The sequence below is a fragment of the Pleurodeles waltl genome, chromosome 5, assembly GCF_031143425.1.
Source record: "Pleurodeles waltl isolate 20211129_DDA chromosome 5, aPleWal1.hap1.20221129, whole genome shotgun sequence".
NCBI lineage: Eukaryota > Metazoa > Chordata > Amphibia > Caudata > Salamandridae > Pleurodeles > Pleurodeles waltl.
The window spans coordinates 862920996-862928495 of NC_090444.1; the positions used below are offsets into that span (position 1 = coordinate 862920996).

General features: G+C 55.6%; 2 pseudogenes; both read right to left on the reverse strand.

Moving 5' to 3' along the window:
- Positions 1-3: 3 nt before the first annotated feature.
- LOC138298349 (5S ribosomal RNA) lies at positions 4-122 on the reverse strand (annotated as a pseudogene).
- Positions 123-565: 443 nt separating this feature from the next.
- Positions 566-684, reverse strand: LOC138298447 (5S ribosomal RNA; annotated as a pseudogene).
- Between the last annotated feature and the right edge of the window lie 6816 nt (positions 685-7500).

Consider the following 7500-nt stretch of genomic DNA (forward strand, 5'->3'; position numbering starts at 1 on the left):
AAATGCCTACAGCACCTGGTATTCCCAGGCAGTCTCCCATCCAAGTAGTAACCAGGCCTGACGCTGCTTAGCTTCTGAGATAAGACAAGATCAGGCGCATTCAGGGTGGTATGGCCGTAGGCAGAACACACTCCTGTTTCAGGTCTCTTGTGTTGAGACAGCCCGCCGGTCTGGAGCCTGCTGCTCTCAAACACACCTGCACTCTTCTGTTCACAAACTGCCCTCCTTCACAAACTTATTACAGAGGTCCAAGCACACACCCTGTTTTGCACCAACCTCGCAATCGCTTCACCTGCACTTACACACAGTCTCAGACTTCCCTTTCTTTAGGGCCCAGCACAAGCAGCAGACCAGCTCACCACCAGCAGCTTGGGGTGAGTGTGAAGTGCAGAAAGATTCTCAATTTTCCTTCAGAAAGAGTGTATTTTAGTGTTATTGCTGTTTTTTTATTTATTTTAAGAAAGGAAAAAAGAGTAGAAGAAATAATAAATGAAAAGTAACATTAGAGAGGACTCTATGCATTTGTTCTAAAACGTGCACCACCTACTGTCTGCAAGAGGCAAAATGCCTACAGCACCTGGTATTCCCAGGGAGTCTCCCTTCCAAGTACTAACCAGGGGAGACACTGCTTAGCTTCTGAGATCAGACAAGATCAGGCGCATTCAGGGTGGTATGGCCGTAGGGTAGGTTGCTCCCCCTGCCGCTGCAGCTCCTCCAAGTTCCCGAGTTCCTGTGTTCCTGAGACCCACCTAACTGTAAGTACCCCCCTCCTCCCAGCCCCTCGCCCTGCCCCGCGCCACTCACCTTCTCTCCTGCTCCTGCTTCTTTTCCTCCTCTCTGTCTCTTCCTCCTCGCCCCCCCTCTGCAATCTTCTTCTGTGTTCTTCTGTTCTTCTCTTCTGTTCTTCTGTTCTTCCCTTCTGTTCTTCTGTGTTCTTCCGGTCTTCTGTGTTCTTCTTCTCTGTTCTTCTCGGTTCTTCTGTGTTCTTCTTCTCGGTTCTTCTGTGTTCTTCTCTGTTCTTCTCTGTTCTTCTCTGTTCTTCTGCTCTTCCGATCTTCTGTTCTTCTGTTCTTCTGTTCTTCTGTTCTTCTGTTCTTCTGTCTTCTGCTCTTCCGGTCTTCTGTTCTTCTGTCTTCTGTTCTTCTGTCTTCTGTTCTCCTGTCTTCGGCTCTTCTACCTCCTCCGTCTTCTTCGCCCGAGCCTGCCCTCCTGCTCCTTCCTCATCCCCCTCCCTCACTCGCCTCCCCCTCTCTCACCCCTAGCTAACCCGTTCGCTATCTACCTCCCTCACTCCTCCTATCTTCCTATCTCTCTAGCTCCCTATCTCACTATCTAACTCCCCCACTCTCCACCTCCTCCTACCTACCTATCTGTCTATCTATCTATTTCCCTATCTATCGACTTCTCTATCTATTTTCTCTATCTATTTCTCTATCTCCCCCCCCTCCCGCCACCCCCTCTACTACCTATCTCCCTATCCTCTCACTCTACCTCTCTCCCTCACCCACCTCTACAACCCCCCCTCCCCTATCTTCACAACCCTACTCCTATCTCTCTCCCTAATCTCCAAACCTCCTAACACTCACCCTCCTCCACCTTAAACCCCCTCCCCCAGCTCCTCTCACTCTACCTGTCCCCCCCCTCCCTCGCGCTTTCCCGCCGCGACCTCCTGCACGCCCCCGCCCCCCAGCTCCCATTCGCCCCCAGCTGACCCCTCCCCCCCCCTCCTACCTCTTATGGCGGCCGCTGCGCGACAGTGGTAGCGACCCTTGACCCAAGGGTAGGTCGCTCCCCCTGCCGCTGCAGCTCCTCCAAGTTCCCGAGTTCCTGTGTTCCTGAGACCCACCTAACTGTAAGTACCCCCCTCCTCCCAGCCCCTCGCCCTGCCCCGCGCCACTCACCTTCTCTCCTGCTCCTGCTTCTTTTCCTCCTCTCTGTCTCTTCCTCCTCGCCCCCCCTCTGCAATCTTCTTCTGTGTTCTTCTGTTCTTCTCTTCTGTTCTTCTGTTCTTCCCTTCTGTTCTTCTGTGTTCTTCCGGTCTTCTGTGTTCTTCTTCTCTGTTCTTCTCGGTGCTTCTGTGTTCTTCTTCTCGGTTCTTCTGTGTTCTTCTCTGTTCTTCTCTGTTCTTCTCTGTTCTTCTGCTCTTCCGATCTTCTGTTCTTCTGTTCTTCTGTTCTTCTGTCTTCTGCTCTTCCGGTCTTCTGTTCTTCTGTCTTCTGTTCTTCTGTCTTCTGTTCTCCTGTCTTCGGCTCTTCTACCTCCTCCGTCTTCTTCCCCCGAGCCTGCCCTCCTGCTCCTTCCTCATCCCCCTCCCTCACTCGCCTCCCCCTCTCTCACCCCTAGCTAACCCGTTCGCTATCTACCTCCCTCACTCCTCCTATCTTCCTATCTCTCTAGCTCCCTATCTCACTATCTAACTCCCCCACTCTCCACCTCCTCCTACCTACCTATCTGTCTATCTATCTATTTCCCTATCTATCGACTTCTCTATCTATTTTCTCTATCTATTTCTCTATCTCTCCCCCCCTCCCGCCACCCCCTCTACTACCTATCTCCCTATCCTCTCACTCTACCTCTCTCCCTCACCCACCTCTACAACCCCCCCTCCCCTATCTTCACAACCCTACTCCTATCTCTCTCCCTAATCTCCAAACCTCCTAACACTCACCCTCCTCCACCCTAAACCCCCTCCCCCAGCTCCTCTCACTCTACCTGTCCCCCCCCTCCCTCGCGCTTTCCCGCCGCGACCTCCTGCACGCCCCCGCCCCCCAGCTCCCATTCGCCCCCAGCTGACCCCTCCCCCCCCCCTACCTCTTATGGCGGCCGCTGCGCGACAGTGGTAGCGACCCTTGACCCAAGGGTAGGTCGCTCCCCCTGCCGCTGCAGCTCCTCCAAGTTCCCGAGTTCCTGTGTTCCTGAGACCCACCTAACTGTAAGTACCCTCTCCTCCCAGCCCCTCGCCCTGCCCCGCGCCACTCACCTTCTCTCCTGCTCCTGCTTCTTTTCCTCCTCTCTGTCTCTTCCTCCTCGCCCCCCCTCTGCAATCTTCTTCTGTGTTCTTCTGTTCTTCTCTTCTGTTCTTCTGTTCTTCCCTTCTGTTCTTCTGTGTTCTTCCGGTCTTCTGTGTTCTTCTTCTCTGTTCTTCTCGGTGCTTCTGTGTTCTTCTTCTCGGTTCTTCTGTGTTCTTCTGTGTTCTTCTCTGTTCTTCTCTGTTCTTCTCTGTTCTTCTCTGTTCTTCTGCTCTTCCGATCTTCTGTTCTTCTGTCTTCTGCTCTTCCGGTCTTCTGTTCTTCTGTCTTCTGTTCTTCTGTCTTCTGTTCTCCTGTCTTCGGCTCTTCTACCTCCTCCGTCTTCTTCCCCCGAGCCTGCCCTCCTGCTCCTTCCTCATCCCCCTCCCTCACTCGCCTCCCCCTCTCTCACCCCTAGCTAACCCGTTCGCTATCTACCTCCCTCACTCCTCCTATCTTCCTATCTCTCTAGCTCCCTATCTCACTATCTAACTCCCCCACTCTCCACCTCCTCCTACCTACCTATCTGTCTATCTATCTATTTCCCTATCTATCGACTTCTCTATCTATTTTCTCTATCTATTTCTCTATCTCTCCCCCCCTCCCGCCACCCCCTCTACTACCTATCTCCCTATCCTCTCACTCTACCTCTCTCCCTCACCCACCTCTACAACCCCCCCTCCCCTATCTTCACAACCCTACTCCTATCTCTCTCCCTAATCTCCAAACCTCCTAACACTCACCCTCCTCCACCCTAAACCCCCTCCCCCAGCTCCTCTCACTCTACCTGTCCCCCCCCTCCCTCACGCTTTCCCGCCGTGACCTCCTGCACGCCCCCGCCCCCCAGCTCCCATTCACCCCCAGCTGACCCCTCCCCCCCCCTCCTACCTCTTATGGCGGCCGCTGCGCGACTGCGCAGCGGGCACGCCGCTGGCGCGCCAGAGGCGCGCCAGAGGCAAGCCCGTCTGCGCCCGTCCGCGCCTGGCCCGCGCCCAGCGCCACGACCCCTGGTCCCCAGCTCCCCCAAGCCCCGCTGATCCGCTACGACCCCACCACCCTCCACGCCCTCAACCCAGGGCGCTCCAAAACCTGCCTCCTAGCTCACCCCAAACGCACCCATGGACCCTTCGCCTGCAACTCCTGCAAACGCATCATCCACCACGCAACTACCACGACCACAAGCCCACGCGCCATCAACCACCTCAAGTGCATCCTGATCAACGCTCGTTCCGTCCACAAGCACGCCGTTGAACTTTGGGACCTCCTGGACTCCACAGCCCCGGACGTCGCCTTCATCACGGAGACATGGATGAACGCCTCCTCTGCTCCAGACATCGCTACCGCCATCCCCGAAGGCTACAAGATCTCCAGAAAAGACCGCACCAACCAAGTAGGAGGAGGTGTCGCCATCATCTTCAAAGACTCCATCAGCGTCACCACCTCCACCGAAGACCCCCCCCTCGCCGCTGAACACCTGCATTTTCAGATTCGCACCGACCCAAGGACCACCCTCAGAGGATCCCTCGTCTACCGTCCTCCCGGACCTCGCGCCTCTTTCAGCGACGCCATCGCCGACTTCATCTCCCCGCACGCCCTCGCCTCACCGGACTACATCCTCCTAGGCGACCTCAACTTCCATCTGGAACAAAACAACGACCCCAACACCACCACCCTGCTCGACAACCTCGCCAACCTCGGCCTCAAACAACTGGTGAACACCGCCACCCACATCGCCGGACACACGCTCGACCCTATCTTCTCCGCCAGCAAACACGTCTTCTTCAGCCACACCTCTGCCCTACACTGGACCGACCACAGCTGCGTCCACTTCACATTCCGACGCGAGACCTCCCACCTCCGCACTCAACCCATCCCTCATCGACAGTGGAACAAGATCCCTGAAGAGCAACTCTTCTCCGCTCTCGCCGCCAACCAACCCACCCTCACCACCGACCCCAACGACGCAGCTCTCAACCTCACAAACTGGATCTCCAACTGCGCTGACAACCTTGCTCCCCTCAAACGCACGCATCGACAGACCAACACCAAAAAACCTCTCTGGTTCTCTGACACCCTCAAAGAATCAAAGAAAACTTGTCGTGCCCTTGAGAAGGGCTGGCGCAAGGACCACACCGCTGACAACATGACCGCCCTCAAGAACGCTACACGCGAACACCACCACCTGATCCGCACTGCCAAAAGGAACTTTTTCACCGACAGACTAGACAAAAACAGCCACAACAGCAGAGAACTCTTCAGCATCGTCAAAGAGTTCTCCAACCCCAGCGCCAGCGCCAACGCCGTCACGCCCTCACAGGATTTGTGCGAATCCCTCGCCACTTTCTTCCATCGCAAGATCAGCGACCTCCACGACAGCTTCGGACACCAGACCCAACCATACACCACTGAACCCGCTTCCCCGGACATCACCCTCAACAACTGGACCCACATCAACACGGAAGAAACCAAATCCATCATGAACTCTATCCACTCCGGCGCCCCTTCGGACCCCTGCCCGCACTTCATCTTTAACAAAGCCGACGACATCATCGCCCGCACCTCCAGACCGTCATCAACTCTTCTTTTTCTTCTGCTACCTTCCCCGAATGCTGGAAGCACGCTGAAGTCAACGCCCTACTAAAGAAACCTACGGCTGACCCAAGCGACCTGAAAAACTTCCGCCCCATCTCTCTTCTACCTTTCCCAGCCAAGGTAATAGAAAAGACCGTCAACAAACAGCTGACCACCTTCCTGGAAGACAACAACCTGCTCGACCCTTCACAAACCGGATTCCGAACCAACCACAGCACGGAAACCGCCCTCATCTCAGTCACAGACGACATCAGAACCCTGATGGACAACGGTGAAACAGTCGCCCTCATTCTCCTCGACCTCTCGGCTGCCTTTGACACCGTCTGTCACCGCACCCTAATCACCCGCCTACGCTCCACCGGGATCCAAGGCCAGGCCCTGGACTGGATCGCCTCCTTCCTCGCTAACCGCTCCCAAAGAGTTTACCTCCCTCCGTTTCGCTCAGAACCCACCAAGATCATCTGCGGCGTACCTCAAGGCTCATCGCTCAGCCCGACACTCTTCAATGTCTACATGAGCCCCCTCGCCGACATCGTACGCAAGCACGACATCATCATCACCTCCTACGCCGACGACACCCAACTTGTACTCTCCCTCACCAAGGACCCCGCCAGCGCCAAGACCAACCTACAAGAGGGTATGAAGGACGTCGCAGATTGGATGAGGCTCAGCCGCCTAAAGCTGAACTCTGAAAAAACGGAAGTCCTCATCCTCGGCAACACCCCGTCCGCCTGGGACGACTCCTGGTGGCCCACGGCCCTCGGCACCGCACCGACCCCCGCAGACCACGCCCGCAACCTCGGCTTCATCTTGGACCCTCTTCTCACCATGACCAAGCAAGTCAACGCTGTGTCCTCCGCCTGCTTCCTCACTCTCCGCATGCTCCGTAAGATCTTCCGCTGGATCCCCGCCGACACCAGAAAAACCGTGACCCACGCCCTCGTCACGAGCCGCCTGGACTACGGCAACACCCTCTACGCCGGGACCACAGCCAAACTCCAAAACCGCCTGCAACGCATCCAAAACGCCTCGGCCCGCCTCATCCTCGACGTACCCCGCAACAGCCACATCTCCGCACACCTGAGACACCTGCATTGGCTCCCAGTCAGCAAAAGGATCACCTTCCGTCTTCTCACCCACGCACACAAAGCCCTCCACAACAAGGGACCGGAATACCTCAACAGACGCCTCAGCTTCTACGTCCCCACCCGCCCCCTCCGCTCCGCTGGCCTCGCACTTGCTGCCGTCCCTCGCACCCACCGCTCCACGGCGGGTGGGAGATCTTTCTCCTTCCTGGCGGCCAAGACCTGGAACTCCCTCCCCACCAGCCTCAGGACCACCCAGGACCACTCCGCGTTCCGGAGACTCCTAAAGACTTGGCTGTTCGAGCAGCGATAACCCCCCCTTTCCCCCCTAGCGCCTTGAGACCCGCACGGGTGAGTAGCGCGCTTTATAAATGTTAATGATTTGATTTGATTTGATTAGGCAGAATACACTCCAGTTTCAGGCCTCTTGTGTTGAGACAGCCCGCCGGACTGGAGCCTGCTGCTCTCAAACACACGTGCACTCTTTTGTTCACATACTGCCCTCCTTCACAAACTTCTTACAGAGGGCCAAGCACACACCCTGTTTTGCAGCAGCCTCGCAATCGCTTCACCTGCACTTACACACAGTCTCAGACTTCCCTCTCTTTAGGATCCAGCACAAGGAGCAACAGACCAGCTCACCACCAGCAGCTTGGGGTGAGTGTGAAGTGCAGAAAAATTATCAATTTTCCTTCAGAAAGAGTGTATTTTAGTGTTATTGCTGTTTTTTAAATTTATTTTCAGAAAGGAAAAAAGAGTAGAAGAAATAATAAATGAAAAGTAACATTAGAGAGGACTTTATGCATTTGTTCTAA